This window comes from Schistocerca americana, chromosome 10 (genome assembly GCF_021461395.2).
Source record: "Schistocerca americana isolate TAMUIC-IGC-003095 chromosome 10, iqSchAmer2.1, whole genome shotgun sequence".
NCBI classification, from domain to species: domain Eukaryota; kingdom Metazoa; phylum Arthropoda; class Insecta; order Orthoptera; family Acrididae; genus Schistocerca; species Schistocerca americana.
The window spans coordinates 185434082-185452689 of NC_060128.1; positions in this window are offsets into that span (position 1 = coordinate 185434082).

The following is an 18608-nucleotide window of genomic DNA, read 5'->3' on the forward strand; positions in this document are numbered from 1 at the left end:
TAATTCACATGTTGAAATGATTCTGCTACTGGGTAGGAACAGTGATCAAGTAAGACTGACCTTGGGGTGTTACTAAAATGTGGGAATGATGAAATAATGTTTATCTTATGCGGAGAAGTATTCCAAATTTGTACCGCACTGTTTGTAATGGAACTTCTATAAGTCTATGTCCTTGTTGATTGGACATGGTACTTTCCTTTTCGTGGACGATGGAAGAAATGTGCGTATTAATAGAGCTAACGTGGGAATTTTACGCGCGCCCGTTGAGTAAACAGTGTGATTTGCGAACTAGAAACATCCCTCAGCTGCCGCTGGAGTGCGTTGCGATCGCGTATACCATGTTGGGGCCCACGTACTGTATGCACGAGTCGCATCGTTCCTGAGCGTTCAGCAGCACGTTGAACTTGGCACGCTCGACGTTAACGTTCGACAGCACGGCCCGTGTGCCAACAGCTTTAGCGCTAGTCACCAGTAGGTCAGGCAGAGCGAACTTCACGTTCCGTGCAATACCCGGAAAACCGACTGCCCTCTCGCGCTTTCGCCGGCCATCGCAAACACACGCCAGCGATGTAATAGTAATAGCAAATCACCACCGGAGCGCCACCCGCACCAGAAGAGCGAACTATAATCGATTATAGCGCGCGCTCTAAACAAGATCACAGGATAGCGGCGAGTGCCATATCAGTAGCTATCATTCGTCTCAATTGTGCTTCGCGGCATGGCGGATCTCACTCTATCGTTCCGCAGACCCTTAAATGCTTCCCTGCTGGTGATGATGATGATGTTTAGTTTGTGGGGCGCTCAACTGCACAGTCATCAGCGCCCGTTCAAAGTCCCAATATCTGTACAGTCCATTTTTTCATAATCGAATCTAGCCACTGTTACGAATGATGATGATGATGATGATGATGAGCACAACACAAACGCCCAGTCCCCGGCCAGAGAAAATCCCCAGTCCGGCCGCGAATCGAACCCGTGATCCCGTGATCCAGAGCCAGCAACGCGAGCCACTAGACCACGAACTATGGACTTCCCTGTTGGCGATTTATTTGGAACCGAGACGCTGCAATCGATTCGAATAAGACGATTTACCCGTATGTGGTAACTGTGTGTATGTTTACTCTGTTTAATCTGTCGAGTCAAGGCGTCGTTCTGTTGTTTAAAATGGTTAAAATGGCTCTGAGCACTATGGAACTTAACATCTGAGGTCATCAGTCCCCTAAAACTTAGAACCACTTAAACCTAACCAACCTAAGGACCAGAATGAATCACACACATCCATACCCGAAGGAGGATTCGAACTTGCGACCGTAGCGGTCGCGCTGTTCCAGACTGAAGCGCCTATAACCGCTCGGTCACAGCGGCCGGCGTTCTAATGTTTAGAAACTGTCACACTTGAGCTGCCTATCGGCACAGGAATAGTCACAATAGGGCAATAGCAACAGTCCTGTACGATATGTCGTGTGATGAAGAAGTTTTGTCGACCTGTGAATTATTCTGTTAATTTTTTTTATCTTTCGTTGTCGTCTCCCATAGACGCGATTCCGTCCTTTCAGCGTCTGAGTGAAAGGGTGAGGGAACGGTGCAATTGTCAATAGTTTCCAACTCGACAGAAGCAACGTCACCGAACAAATTTCGTATTGTCAGACCCAATTGCACTGATGCGCGGATATTATCAGTACAACACAGTCACAAAGGTAACTGTGGTTATCAACCGGAACGGATTACTCTGTGTCAACTCACTGGCGACCAACACTTCCCTGTGTAATGGCCGTCATTAAACGACCACGATAAACTGTTGTGTCTGTGTGTCTATTTGCCGGGACAATTGCGTCACACCCCGTGCGACCTTTTATACGGGCTTGTCCACACATGTACATACAAATAAACGCATATTTAGGCATATTCGCAGTGTTTATGACAGTTTACATGTTTACGTCTTCATCCGGAAATCGGTGTCACGGGGTAATAGCTGTTTTTAATCCCCCCCTCCCAGATGAACGTTTCATACTTTGGAACCTATACCTCTAGTCCACCTTACTATTTTTCTTACTTTGACATTTATTAATAACAAGACATTTACAACCACTGAATATGCACATCGTCAGCGTTTATGCCAAGCTTATGTCAAAATAATAATTCCTATTTCATAGCTTTTCTAAGCATTTAACCCGCTAGCGTATTTACCAATTATCCCGATGACTATTTGTGGTCTCACCGCCAGACACCACACTTGCTAGGTGGTAGCCTTTAAATCGGCCGCGGTCCGTTAGTATACGTCGGACCCGCGTGTCGCCACTATCAGTGATTGCAGACCGAGCGCCGCCACACGGCAGGTCTAGTCTAGAGAGACCCCCAGTTGTACAGCCTACTTTGCCAGCGATGGTTCGCTGACTACAGACGCTCTCATTTGCAGAGACGACAGGTTAGCATAGCCTTCAGCTACGTCATTTGCTACGACCTAGCAACGCGCCATATTCAGTTACTATAATTCATATATTCAAGAATGTATTCTGAACGAATAATGTTGTGAGTCATGTACCGTCAAGAGCGACGTTCATCATTAATGGTTTAAAGTTAAGTATGAAACTAATTACGTCCGCTTTCTGAATTCTAATTCCTTGTCATGTTCCAGACCTCACGTCAGTATGGTTCTTCCCTGCTCACGCCAGCCTGCGTGAGCTAAAACGCGTGCACTTCGGCCTCCACTCGTAACACGGTGTTGGATCTTCTGCTAACACAAAACTATTCGCCACTGCGTCTAGACTAATTGCGTTTAAAATCCTCTCAATTCTTCTTTTCTTCCTACTGCCCAACTGTACGATAGTGAAGATATAAATATCTTCGAAGTAACATCGCAAACGACGTATTTTGTATAAAACCATTTTTACTTTTGGCGGCTGAATACATATGATAAAGTGCTCCTGTACTGCTAACGTGAAATACCATATTTAGAAGTTTACGCTAAATGTTAAGAGTGGGAAAACTTCATTTACTCACAAAATCTTATTTTGTTGCATCACACTGTACGATCTGTGGCCATAGGTATACGTACGCATGTATGCTAACGTTTGTCCGCCACCTTTTACATTGTCTTTTAAACGTTCTCACTGCGTGCATCTAAACTCTTAGCCACAGTCTCCAACTTGCAAAACAGACAGTTTAACATTCGCTCCATCCATCTGTCCAAAAACCTAGGAAATACCAGTGTTTAGCGTTTAAAAAAACCTGCTGATTTGGTATCAACGACCCATTTTAACTGATCGACAAAAATATGCCACACGATACACACCTATGACTTTGCATTCCGTATGAAGGCAAACTGCCCGTATATTCAAACTTCATGGCTGATTAAAACTGTCTTTCGGACCGGGACTCAAACCTGCAATCCTACCTTCGCCAGGGATGTTCTCACCGACCGAGCTATCTATGTACGACCCCGACATGTGTTTATAGTCTGTTTTTTTTTTTCAGTACGACTCTGGTATTTTCCAAACGGCACAGAAGGTCCCTAGTTCGAGTCCAGGTCAGACGCATAGTTTTGATTGACAACGAAGTTTCGAAACAGTGAGGTTCCGCTGCAGATAGAAAGAGTACTTCTGAAGATAATTTCTGATACTCAAAAATGTTTATGAATAGGTTACATATCAAATAATATGTTTCTTTCAGTGAAGTCTCACAATATTGGAAAGTAATACAGTGAAAACCCAAAACATTATGACTACCTACTTAGAAACGTTTAGCCCATCTCCGAAAGGCAGTGCAGCACAGATTCTGGGTGGCATGATTTCGACAAGACCTTGATAGCTTTGCGGAGTAATGTGACACCCGGCAACTATGCACAGAACTTTTAGTAACATTTTCGAAGCAGAGAGATCTTGTAAGCTACACTATGTGATCAAAAGTATCCGGACACCTGGCTGAAAATGACTTACAAGTTCCTGGCGCCCTCCATCGGTAATGCTGCAATTCAATATGACGTTGGCCCACCCTTAGCATTGATGACAGCTTCCACTCTCGCAGGCATACGTTCAATCAGGTGCTTGAAGGTTTCTTGGGGAATGGCAGCCCATTACTCACGGAGTGTTGCACTGATGGGAGATATCGATGTCGGTTGGTGAGGCATGGCACGGAGTCGGCGTTTCAAAACATCCCAAAGGTGGTCTGTAGGATTCAGGTCAGGACTCTGTGAAGACCAGTCCATTACAGGGATGTTATTGCCGTGCAACCACTCCGTTAGGGGCCGTGCACTATGAACAGGTGCTCGATCGTGTTGAAAGATGCAATCGCCATCCCCGAAATGCTCTTCAACAGTGGGAAGCAAGAAGGTGCTTAAAACATCAATGTAGGCCTGTGCTGCGATAGTGCCACGCAAAACAACAAGTGGTGCTAGTCCCCTCCGCCAGAAACATGACCACACCATAACACCACCGCCTCGGAACTTCTGTTGGCACTACACACACAGGCAGATGACGTTCACCAGGCATTCGCCATACCCACACCCTGCTATCGAATCGCCACATTGTGTACCGTGATTCGTCACACAATGTTTTTCCACTGTTCAGTCGACTAATGTTTACGCTCCTTGCTCCAAGAGAGGCGTCGTTTGGCATTTACCGGCGTGATGTGTGGCTCATGAGCAGCCGCTCGACCATGAAATCCAAGTTTTGTCATCTCCCGCCTAGCTGTCGTAGTACTTGCAATGGATCCTGCGGTTTGGAATTCCTGTGCGATGGTCTGGGTAGATGCCTGCCTATTACACATTACGATCCTCTTCAACTGTCGGTGGTCTCTGTCAGTACGCTTTTGTGCTGTACGTGTTCCTTCACGTTTCCACTTCACTATCACACTGGGAACAGAGGACCTAGGGATGTTTAGGAGTGTGAAAATCTCGCGTACAGACGTATGACGCAAATGACACGCAATCACCTGAACACGCACCGCGGAGCGCCACATTCTGCTCTCTCACGATGTCTAATTACTGAGGTCGCTAATATGGAGCACCTAGCAGTAGGACGCAGCACAACGCACCTAATATTATAAACGTATGTTTTTGGGGGTGTCCGGATACTTTTGGCCACATAGTGTGTACACTGATAAGCCAGAACATTATCGCCGCCTCATAATTAATAAAATATTCCGCGCTATTACGCCGTGGTCGAACGGATTTCACCAGGGTTTTTTTCGTTATATTACGTTTATACCTTTCTGTCCCGGTGTCCTTGTGGTAGCGTAGGGTGCAACTGCATGCAGGTAAACAATCGAGAATGCCTTTTTGAAGTTGAAAATAGTTGTGTAACTAACAGGCGGAGGCCACGGCTTTCGGATCACGGTTTTATTTTAAAGTCCGTAGCCTACACCTCGTTGACATTTTGAAATATTTCTCTTCCTTCCGATAGTTTGGAAGCAAACCATATATGACCAGTGATGAAAGAACTGTACATTAAAAATTAAGTTTAAGTGGAACTCGAACCGTCGCCTCACACGCTTTCATTTTTCGTAGCACGGACGCTAACCGCTTGACCACAATGAGCTCAAACGATTGCTACCAAGCACACATACAGGGTGTTTCAAAAATGACCGGTATATTTGAAACGGCAATACAAACTAAACGAGCAGCGATAGAAATACACCGTTTGTTGCAATATGCTTGGGACAACAGTACATTTTCAGGCAGACAAACTTTCGAAATTACAGTAGTTACAATTTTCAACAACAGATGACGCTGCGGTCTGGGAAACTCTATAGTACGATATTTTCCACATATCCACCATGCGTAGCAAGAATATGGCGTAGTCTCTGAATGAATTTACCCGAAACCTTTGACAACGTGTCTGGCGGAATGGCTTCACATGCAGATGAGATGTACTGCTTCAGCTGTTCAATTGTTTCTGGATTCTGGCGGTACACCTGGTCTTTCAAGTGTCCCCACAGAAAGAAGTCACAGGGGTTCATGTCTGGCGAATAGGGAGGCCAATCCACGCCGCCTCCTGTATGTTTCGGATAGCCCAAAGCAATCACACGATCATCGAAATATTCATTCAGGAAATTAAAGACGTCGGCCGTGCGATGTGGCCGGGCACCATCTTGCATAAACCACGAGGTGTTCGCAGTGTCGTCTAAGGCAGTTTGTACCGCCCAAATTCATGAAGAATGTCCAGATAGCGTGATGCAGTAATCGTTTCGGATCTGAAAAATGGGCCAATGATTCCTTTGGAAGAAATGGCGGCCCAGACCAGTACTTTTTGAGGATGCAGGGACGATGGGACTGCAACATGGGGCTTTTCGGTTCCCCATATGCGCCAGTTCTGTTTATTGACGAAGCCGTCCAGGTAAAAATAAGCTTCGTCAGTAAACCAAATGCTGCCCACATGCATATCGCCGTCATCAATCCTGTGCACTATATCGTTAGCGAATGTCTCTCGTGCAGCAATGGTAGCGGCGCTGAGGGGTTGCCGCGTTTGAATTTTGTATGCATAGAGGAGTAAACTCTGGCGCATGAGACGATACGTGGACGTTGGCGTCATTTGGACCGCAGCTGCAACACGGCGAACGGAAACCCGAGGCCGCTGTCGGATCACCTGCTGCACTAGCTGCGCGTTGCCCTCTGTGGTTGCCGTACGCGGTCGCCCTACCTTTCCAGCACGTTCATCCGTCACGTTCCCAGTCCGTTGAAATTTTTCAAACAGATCCTTTATTGTATCGCTTTTCGGTCCTTTGGTTACATTAAACCTCCGTTGAAAACTTCGTCTCGTTGCAACAACACTGTGTTCTAGGCGGTGGAATTCCAACACCAGAAAAATCCTCTCTTCTAAGGACTAAACCATGTTGTCCACAGCAGACTTGCACGTTGTGAACAGCACACGCTTACAGCAGAAAGACGACGTACAGAATGGCGCACCCACAGAGTGCGTTGTCGTCTATATCTTTCACACCACTTGCAGCGCCATCTGTTGTTGAAAATTGTAACTACTGTAATTTCGAAAGTTTGTCCGCCTGAAAATGTACTGTTGTCCCAAGCATATTGCAACAAACGGTGTATTTCTATCGCTGCTCGTTTAGTTTGTATTGCCGTTTCAAATATACCGGTCTTTTTGAAACACCCTGTACATACGCCACACAGTAGACGCGTAAAACTTCTCTTGTAATTTTCTCGCAGGTGCCGGAGTAGTGCACCTTGCTACTTGCACATTATGTAGTTTTAATGGTCTACTAAAGGTGTAAAAAGTTTGAAGTAAATCCGTGATCACGATGTTGTTGCCTCCCCTTGTTAGACCTCTTCTTACGAGGGGAGGCCGAGACGTTCCGATCACGAATACACTTCACACTTCGTCGTCCATTAGGACAAAATAAGGGCAAATAGTAAGGCACATTACTTTGCAGTTTCAAGAAAATCGCATGAGAAGTGTCGAGTGTCGAATATTTATCGGTACGTTGCGGCGCTGAGCTCGAGACGGCGGCTGTCAGGTGGTTAGCGTTCAAGCTCCGTAATCACTGGATCGAATACCGTTCAGTTTTTTTTAAATGCATATATTTCCAACTCTGGTCATGTTATTCACATATAAGATACAAGCGAGGTCATCGGTGCCAACGGAATACGGCTGGATGGGGAAGGAAGTTGGCCTTGCCCTTTCATAGGAACCATCTCGGCATTAGCCTGGAGTGATTTAGCGACATCACGGAAAATCTAAATCAGAATGGCAGGACAGGGTCTGAACCCTCGTCCTCCCGAATGCGAGTCCAGTGTGCACTGCGAGTCCACTGCATCACCTCGCTGCTCGGTAATGTTTTCTGAATTTGCATTCTTATTTGCCGGTTTACTAATTGCAATTATTACAACAAATTTAATATTTGTAACTACTTAGCCGCGCGGAGTGGGCGCATGGTTTGAGGCGCCGTGTCACGGATTGCCCGGTCCCTCCCGGCGGAGGTTCGAGTCCTCCCTCGGGAATGGGTGTGTGTGTTGTCCTTAACATAAGTTAGTTTAAGTAGTGTGTAAGTCTAGGGACCGATGACCTCAGAGGTTTGGTCGCCTAGGAATTCACAAAAAATTCACAAACATTTGAACATTTTTTTTTGTAACTACCTAAAGGTAAACGATAAAACGTTTCCGCGACTCCTTTTTGGACTCTTTTTCACTGTAGACCTGTTTGAATTAGGAAAGAGGGACTGATGACCCCGTAGTTTCGTTCCTTTAGTCTCCAAACCAAAAGGAAGTCTATCACAGGACACAAACGCATGTACAGACTGACTTTTTGCTGCTGCATTATTCATAACATTCGTCATAGGCAGTAGTCGAAGAATGGGGAATCACCTATACTTTTGTAGTAAAACTTAAAATCATCTGATTAAAAAAAAGTCGCATGTACACTATTGTTCGCGCTAGCACATCCTACGATTATTTGTACAGTACCCTTATATTCTGGCTTATTGTAACTCGTATTATTGAACAAAGTTGTTTACACCTTTATTTATCGATGTCCGACTTGGACCTTCCAAGCCGGTTCCTCGTCCTTGAGACCTGTCTGTGGGCCGAAGCGTCCAGGTGCGAAGCATTTCGGGTACCTCAACCGGCTGCAGGTGTAAGGGGTTTCGAAACGGCAGGTATACGAGTAAATTTGCAGGGAAACGTCATGCATTCGGTTGTTTACTTGTCGACAGTTATATACGCAATATTTGTTGTATAAATTAAAATCAGTGAACAGCCCAATATCACTGGAAACGCAAAAAAATTTCATGTAAAGACACGTGTCTTTTGTTTTACGTTACCTGTCAAATGTTATCTACGAGGGCTATCCACAAAGCACATTACGTTTTGGAATTAAAAATAAATTAAGTATTGGAATTTTTTTTATTATATACAGATGAAAGCCACACTTAAATACTACTTTTCTACGTAGTTGCCATTTAAATTAAGGCAATTATCGTAGCGATGGGCGAGCTTGGAAATTCCTTAGTCGTAAAAATCTGCCGCCTGCGCTTTCAACCACGTGGTTACCTCTTCTTGAAGCTGTGCGTCGTCATCAAAACGCTGCATAGCCAACCACTTCTTCATTGCTGGGAATAAGTGGAAGTCGCTCAGTGCCAGGTCGGGACTGTACGGCTGATTAGGAAACAACTCCCACTTAAAAGATTCGAGAACTTCACGAGTGGCATTTGCCGTGTGGGCCCGGGCGTTGTCGTGAATCAGCAAGATCTTTGAGCCCAACTTTCCCCTGCGCTCGTTTTGTATTGCTCTTCTGAGGTTGTGCAGAGTTTGGCAATACCTTTGAGAGTTTATTGTAGTGCCTCTTTCCAGGAAATCCACAAGAATCACACCTTTTCTGTCCCAAAAGAGGTAACCACATGGTTAAGGCGCAGGCGGGCGAATTTTACGACGAAGGAATATCCAAGCTCGTCCATCGCTACGATAAATGCCTTAATTTAAATGGCAACTATGTAGAAAAGTAGTATTTAAGTGTGGCTTCCATCTGTATATAATAAAAAAAATTCCAATACTTTATTTATTTTTAATTCCAAAACGTAATGTACTTTGTGGATAGCCCTCGTATATCAAATAATATGGCCGGTGATGAAAAAAATACATATTTAAAAAACAAAAAAATAACTGGGTCTCGATCCAGGGATCTAGCGTTTACGGATCTTGAACGGTAAAGCACTTGACCGCCGGCACCTCGTGCTTCGAGTCGCAAAGCACAGACATTTATAGGACGCGTAAAATTTCTCTTCAGATTTTTCTCCAGGTAACCTAAGTAGTACGCCTTAATGTAGCACGCGCAAGTTACGTTGTCCTAATGGATTTTTAAAAGTGTAACCTATTTTCGCTTAGAAACTCTGAACATTCCCCGTAAATGCGACAAAACTGCATTTATCGATGTAGTAGATGCCGTTTCAATTTATGCTTCCCATATTTGTATGACAGCCAAGGTCCTTGCAGCAGTGGTAACACCGGTTCCCGTCGGATCACCGAAGTTAAGCGCTGTCGGGCTGGGCTAGCACTTGGATAGGTGACCATCCGGTCTGCCGAGCGCCGTTGGCAAGCGGGGTACACTACACAGAGTACGCGAAAGAACTTGCCCCCCTTGTAACAGCCGTGTACCGCAAGTCTCTAGAGGAACGGAAGGTTCCAAATGATTGGAAAAGAGCACAGGTAGTCCCAGTCTTCAAGAAGGGTCGTCGAGCAGATGCGCAAAACTATGGACATATATCTCTGACGTCGATCTGTTGTAGAAATTTAGAACGTGTTTTTTGCTCGCGTATCATGTCGTTTTTGGAAACTCAGAATCTACTCTGTAGGAATTAACATGGATTCCGGAAACAGCGATCATGTGAGACACAACTCGCTTTATTTGTTCATGAGACCCAGAAAATATTAGATACAGGCTCCCAGGTAGATGCTATTTTCCTTGACTTCCGGAAGGCGTTCGATACAGTTCCGCACTGTCGCCTGATAAACAAAGTAAGAGCCTACGGAATATCAGACCAGCTGTGTGGCTGGATTGAAGAGTTTTTAGCAAACAGAACACAGCATGTTGTTATCAATGGGGAGACGTCTACAGACGTTAAAGTAACCTCTGGCGTGCCACAGGGGAGTGTTATGGGACCATTGCTTTTCACAATATATATAAATGACCTAGGAGATAGTGTCGGAAGTTCTATGCGGCTTTTCGCGGATGATGCTGTAGTATACAGAGAAGTTGCAGCATTAGAAAATTGTAGCGAAATGCAGGAAGATCTGCAGCAGATAGGCACTTGGTGCAGGGAGTGGCAACTGACCCTTAACATAGACAAATGTAATGTATTGCGAATACATAGAAAGAAGGATCCTTTATTGTATGATTATATGACAGCGGAACAAACACTGGTAGCAGTTACTTCTGTAAAATATGTGGGAGTATCCACGATTTGAAGTGGAATGATCATGTAAAATTAATTGTTGGTAAGGCGGGTGCCAGGTTGAGATTCATTGGGAGAGAAAATGTAGTCCATCAACAAAGGAGGTGGCTTACAAAACACTCGTTCGACCTTGCTCATCAGTGTGGGATCCGTACCAGATCGGGTTGACGGAGGAGATAGAGAAGATCCAAAGAAGAGCGGCGCGTTTCGTCACAGGGATATTTGGTAAGCGTGACAGCGTTACGGAGATGTTTAGCAAACTCAAGTGGCAGACTCTGCAAGAGAGGCGCTCTGCATCGCGGTGTAGCTTGCTGTCCAGGTTTGGGCAGGGTGCGTTTCTGGATGAGGTATCGAACATATTGCTTCCCCCTACTTATACCTCCCGAGGAGATCACGAATGTAAAATTAGAGAGATTCGAGCGCGTACGGAGGCTTTCAGACTGTCGTTCTTCCCGCGAACCATACGCGACTGGAACAGAAAAGGGAGGTAATGACGGTGGCACGTAAAGTGCCCTCCGCCACACACCGTTGGGTGGCTTGCGGAGTATAAATGTAGATGTAGATGGAGAAACCTTGTGAGGCAAACTGAGGAGCTACTTGATTGAGAAGTAGCGGCTCCGGTCTCGTGAACTGACATACGGCCGGGAGAGCGGTGTGCTGACCACATGCCCCTCCATATCCGCATCCAGTGGCGCCTGTGGGCTGAGGATTACACGGCGGCCGGTCGGTACCACTGGGCGTCCCAAGGCCTGTTCGAACGGAGTTTAGTTTACATCTGTATAACAAGTACCGTCCTGCAACGAGTGATGTCGAGAGCACACCCGACGACTAATTTGTACGTTAGTCTTGCGGTCTGCACATTGTGACAAGTGATTGGGAATAACGTCATTTGCATCATTGTTTATCGAGGTTTAACTTGGGCTTTCCAAACCCACCTCTCGTCCTTGAAAATTTAATTACAAATAGTAATCAGTCAAATAAAATATCAAATTCACTACAACTTCATGAAAATGCACGTGGTTTTTTCTTCATTATACAAGGTATTACCTTTGAAATGCAATACAAATTAAATAATGTGACCACTGATGAAAAAGATGTAGATTGAAGAGTAAGTGGTACCGGGATTCGAACCGTCGCATCGTCCTAAGCGCGAACGCTAATCACATGACCACCCTGACATCTAACGGGCGATATCTCCTCAGAGATAGGTCAGTTACATAATAGAGGCGGAAAACTTCTCTTGCTATTTTCTCGCAATTGGCAGAGTAGTGGCCCTTACTACTAGCAAATTATGTCGTTTTAAGGGGAGGTTTACTAACTTTTGGTTCAAAAAAATCGATTTTTTTAAATTGCATTTTTGGATCTATAAAAGTGTTTCGAATCTACCCCTGAAACGGTTTTTCCGAATACGGAACGGAAATGTTTGTTATTCGAGGTTGTATATAAAATGTACCTGCCTGAAATCGGCCTTTTTCACGCACCTGTTTTCTTCGGGAATTTCGACTTTATAGCCGCGAAAAATTATTCTGTGTGCTTGCCCATGACTAAAACTGATAAAGTGATCAAGGAGCTTACGACGTACTAGGGCTTGGCAATCCGACGGCATTCCAGTTCGGTGGAAAAGATGAAGAAGGCAATTTGGGCAACGTATTTCCACAAGTGTTCGACAGATGATCACCCACAACACCAGAATTCTCCGGCTGGGGAAACTAGTTGGTGCAAGTGGCGCATTGCAGAGCCTGCCGGACATCTGGACGGATATCAACACGACCAGCCGCTCTCCAAAGAGTTTCAAAAAGTGATTCATCCGATCTACGAGGCCCTTTCGGAGGACGAGCTATTGTGCCGGTGCTTGGGAGGAAACACACAAAATTCCAATGAAAGTTTGAATGAGTGTGTTTGGCAGTTAGCCCCCAAGCATTTGCATTCTGATGCGAAGAGTGTAGAGATTGCGACTTTCCTGGCAGTGAGCAGCTACAACGATGGGTATTCAGCAATTCTGAAGGCCATAAGAACGATGGAAGTCCCCCTGGGACTCTCTCTATTCGACGCAGTTCGCCAAACATTCCGACCACCACCGGATTCAAGCGGCCGAAAACCGCTTGTCACCGGCCGTACGAGCGGCTCTGGAGCAGCGCAGGATGGCTCAGATGGAGCAGACCGCCCTCTGTGAGGAAGAGGAAGGACTAGTTTATGGACCCGGAATAGCAGATTGAAAGTACGTTGCATAATATTGCAGTTATATGTAGTCAAAACTGCAAACGCGTTTTTCTCGAAATGACTTTTTTTTATCGCGCGGTATCTTAACTTCAAATCTACTGAACCGATTGGCATGATTCTTTGTTTCCGACGAAGCTACTAAATTGTCTAGGACTTGTACCACTTTCATTCCGATCCATCAAACTATAAATATTTTTACCTGGCCGACGAAGTCGGAAAATCGATGAAAAAAACCCTATTTTTTTCAAATGGCCGCCATATTGTCTCCTATGGTCGAAATAAGCGAGGTACAACTCGCAAACGACAACTCAGTTTTAATTTCAGACGAGCCGGCTGACCTGTGACAAACCGCACGCGGAAATCTACATCGAAATTTTGTTTCGTTCCGACGGCACTTCCGCATTTGCTCTTTGACATTTCCGGTTGAAAAAAATTCCAGTTTGTAGAGGAAATATCAATAAACATTTTAACCAAATTTTACACTGATATCTATAATAAATACCGAGAAAAAAATTCTCAAAGAACATGCTTTTTTCGGGCCAGAGATAGTAAGCCTCCGATTAATGGTGTACTAAAGGTGTACAAAGACTGAAGTAAATCCGTGATGCCAACGTCGTGGTCTCCCCTTGTTAGTAAATGCGGTCCAAGTGGAAAACACTCTCTTCATTCAACAAATTTACGGAAGTAAAAGAAAGATTAAAAAAATATATTGTTTTCAATTGTATATCTGTAATAAAATTTTCCGTTTCCAGTGGTGCAATTCTGCAAACGTCGTCTGCTTCACAATGCCTCGTGCGTCCGGCAGTGGCACACAGGTCGGCTTTCCGCAAATGAATCGGTTAGCGACAGCTGGATCGATCCTGCCTCACCTTCGACTCACGGCCGCATGCTCTCGTCAAACATTAAAACACTGCCGGCGGGCGAAGAATGAGGTGGACGGCGTTAGCTGGTGACGTGCTTCCGCTTTCCAAGACAAGGCGACACGTAATGAGTGAAAAAAAAAAGTTTGTAGCGGAATGAACGCAATACATTGACGTCCCGAGTTCCGAGTAACGTCATTCATCAAAGTGTCTTACCACCGTCGTGTATCCGTTGTGCAGTTTGAATCGCACAATGGAAATATTTTATTCGGGAAAAATGTGCTTCTACTGACCTTGAACGTCAAGAGGACGAGATAATATTAGCGTATAGGAGTGAACTCCCGATTCCTTACAAAATCGAACGCCAATGTACAATGCTTTAGACGTCTGATTACTTTACAAATGAGTTAATGTGTTAAATACTTGACGTTAAGCATGCAAGCGAAAATTCAGATTATGCTTGAAGTTTGTTCGGAGTCGCTAAGTGCGCTCATTGTGAAACACTGGGTATGTATATTCTGCGGAATTTGGCTTCCGCTTTAAGCAAACAGTAGTCTTTTTGCATGTTTATGGCGTCGGATCTGCTGAACTAGTGCCATAAAATGATATAATTTTCCAGGTACATTCAGCAGAGTATGTGGATACCGACTGCAAACTGTGTTGCGAATAGAGTGGATAGTAAAGAATTAATAAATTAAAAATACATCCCTGACGCTGTTTCACTCCATCAACAGTGAAATGTAGGAAGCGATAGACTTTTTTCCTTTCTTCTATTTATGAGGGTGGGGTGAAAGTGTCAGTGAGAAAAAGTCTCGTGTAAAAGTTTGAAGTTACATGTTTTCTAGCAAGTCGCTAAGTGATATCATTCTTAAATACCAGATGAATATAATCCGTGTGTTTCTCCGCAGCCACATACGCCGGATGAACGAATAAGCATCGTTCAATAACTAATACCCCCAATTTTTTTTCTTCGAAAATATTTATTGTTAAGAGGCAGAATTTGGTGACTACACTACTGGCCATTGCAATTGCTACACCAAGAAGAAATGCAGATGATAAACGGGTATTCAAAAATATATTGTACTAGAACTGACATGTTATTACATTTTCACGCAATTTGAATGCATAGATCCTGAGAAATCAGTACCCAGAACAACCACCGTAATAACGGCCTCGATACGCCTAGGCATTGAGTCAAACAGAGCTTCGATGGCGTGTACAGGTACAGCTGCCCATGCCGCTTCAACACGATACCACAGATCATCAAGAGCAGTGACTGGCGTATTGTGATGGGCCACTTGCTCGTCCACCATTGACCAGACGTTTTCAATTGGTGAGGGATCTGGAGAATGTGCTGGCCAGGGCAGCAGTCGAACATTTTCCTAATTTAATTCCCTCAGCATCACCTGATTTAATGCTGCTACGTTCGATTATTCTTGTTTCGCTTTTGTTGATATTCATCTTATATCCTCCTTTCAACACGCGGTCCATCCTGTTCAACTGCTCTTCCAAATCCGTTGCTGTCTCTGACAGAATTATTTCATCATCAATCACCAAAGTTTTTATTTTTTCTCCCTGATCTTTAATTCCTACTCGAAATTTTTCTTTTTTTTCCTTTACTGCTCGTTCAACGTACATATTGAATAACATTCGTGACAGCCTAAAATCCTGTCTCACTCCTTTCTCAACTACTGCTTCCCTTTCATGACCATGGACTCTTATAACTGCCATCTGTTTTCTGTACAAGTTGTAAATAACTTTAGGCCCCCTGAATTTTACGCCTGCTACCTTTAGAATTTCAAAGAGACTTTTCTGTCAACATTGTCAAAAGATTTCTCTATGTCTACAAAAGCTATAAACGTAGGCTTGACTTTTCTTGACGTATCTTTTGAGATGTTCAAATGGTTCAAATGGCTCTGAGCACTATGCGACTTAACATCTATGGCCATCAGTCCCCTAGAACTTAGAACTACTTAAACCTAACTAACCTAAGGACATCACACAACACTTTTGAGATGTCGTAGGGTCTGTATTGCGTCGTGTGTTCTTACTTTTATCCAGAATCCAAACTGTTCTTCCCCGAGGTCTAGTTCTATAATTTTTTCCTTTTTTCTACAAAATTTGTGGTAATATTTTTCAACAATTGCTTGTTAATCTGATACTTCGTTTAATTTCACACATGTCAGCACCTGCTTTCTTTGGAACTCCAATTATTACATTCTTCTGGAAATCTGAGGCTGTTTCATGTGTCTCATACATCTTGCACACCAATGAAAAAGTTTTTTCATGGCTGTTTCTCCCAAAGCTATCAGTAGTTCTGACGGGATATCGTGTACCACCAGTACCTTGTTTCTACTCAGATCTTTCAGAGCTCTGTCAAATTCTTCTCGCAGTACTGCATATCCCATATCATCTTGATTTACGTCTTATTCCCCTTTATATAACAGTTCTTTCAAGTTCACCTCTCTTGCAGAGACGGTCTACATACTCCCCCCACCTTTCAGCTTTCCCCTCTTTGCTTAGGACTGGTTTTCTATCTGAGCTCCTTGTGTTCTTTGTCCCAAAGAACTCTTTAATTTTCCTGTAGGTGGTATTTATATTTCCCATAGTGAAATATACTTCCAAGTATTTACATTTGTCGTCTAGCCATTCCTGCTTAGCCATTTTGCACTTCCTGTCAATCTGATTTCTTAAACGTTTGTATCCCCTTCCGCCTGTTTCATTTCTTGTATTGTTATATATTCTTCTTTCATCAATTAAAGTCAGTATCTCTTCTGTAATCTAAGATTTTCTAATTGGCATTCTCATTTTACCAATTTGAATCTCTGCTGCCTTTACAAAGATGACTGAAGCATTATTCCAGAAGTCACCTGGAAGTAGTTGCGACCACTGTTCACCTGACAGAAACGTTTGTTTTCGACATAACGACATAATGCGCAGTCAGTATCACCTGTGGTCTGATTAAGTTAGAATGACGTGCGCAGGTTCAGCCGACTACTTGGCCGGGACAGGTTCATTACTGCCGTGGTCGGCCGTCGATTCAATCACGACAATCGATTCCCCCAGCTGACCTGCTAAACGGTGCCAAGCGCCGAAGGACGCCCGAACAACAGGCGACGCAAACGCCACTGTCGGCGTACAATAGCCGTAAAAGTGACGGGTCGCGTTGTGTGCTAGCAAACCATCGCAATCCGCGACATATTCGCAGAAAAACAGCCAAATGTTTGCTACAAGCAAGAACACTAATGTGATTGCCAGTTGTTTCACACGCAGGAGTTTGAGGTTTAGTCAGATGTCTCACCACCGAATAACCTCATTCCTGAGACTATGCGCTCTCGTACGTAAACAACATCGAATATTGCAGAATCTATTTATATTAGACGAATCAGAAACCTTTCGTTCTGTCAGAAACGCGAAAATGTATGTATACTCAAAACAGAATTACCAGCTCCTTATTAGCTTCCAGAATGAGATTTTCACTCTGCAGCGGAGTTTGTGCTGATATGAAACTTTCCTGACAGCTTCTGTGAAGTTTGGAAGGTAGGAGACGAGGTACTGGCAGAACTGAAGCTGTGTGGACGGGTCATGAGTCGTGCTTGGGTAGCTCAGATGGTAGAGCACTTGCGCGAAAGGCAAAGGTCCCGAGTTCGAGTCTCGATCCGGCACACAGTTTTAATCTGTCAGGAAAGTTGCTTATTAGCTTGTTTGTCCCTCTTTGGAACTAAATACATCATCGCTGATTCTGTGTGTCAGGGATCCGACAGTTTGTTGGTAGATTTGTGGAGGTATGAGGCATTAGCTCCCCACGCATAAGTAATGTAATTCGCTTACATAACGGGCCGCTGATTTGCGTATACAGTGATGGCGCCCAATAGCAACCCAAATGGGTTCCATAGCATTTACGTCAGGCGAATTTGGTCACGAAGAAGTCAAAGTTGTTGTTGTGGTCTTCAGTCCTGAGACTGGTTTGATGCAGCTCTCCATGCTACTCTATCCTGTGCAAGCTTCTTCTTCTCCCAGTACCTACTGCAGCCTACATCATTCTGAATCTGCTTAGTGTATTCTTCTCTTGCTCTCCCTCTACGATTTTTACCCTCCACGCTGCCCTCCAGTACTAAATTGGTGATCCCTTGATGCCTCAGAACATGTCCTACCAACCGATCCCTTCTTCAAGTCAAGTTGTGCCACAAACTCCTATTCTCCAGAATTCTGTTCAATACCTCCTCATTAGTTATCTGATCTACCAATCTAATCTTCAGCATTCTTCTGTAGCACCACATTTCGAAAGCTTCTATTCTCTTCTTGTCCAAACTATTTATCGTCCATGTTTCACTTCCATACGTGCCTACACTCTATACAAATACTTTCAGAAACGATTTCCCGACACTTAAATCTAGACTCGATTGTAACAAATTTCTCTTCCTCAGAAACGCTTTCCTTGCCATTGCCAGTCTACATTTTATATCCTCTCTACTTCGACCATCATCAGCAATTTTGCTCCCCAAATAGCAAAACTCCTTTACTACCTGTCCGCAGCTCATGGTCGTGCGGTAGCGTTCTCGCTTCCCGCGCCCGGGTTTGATTACCGGCGGGGTCAGGAATTTTCTCTGTCTCGTGATCACTGGGTGTTGT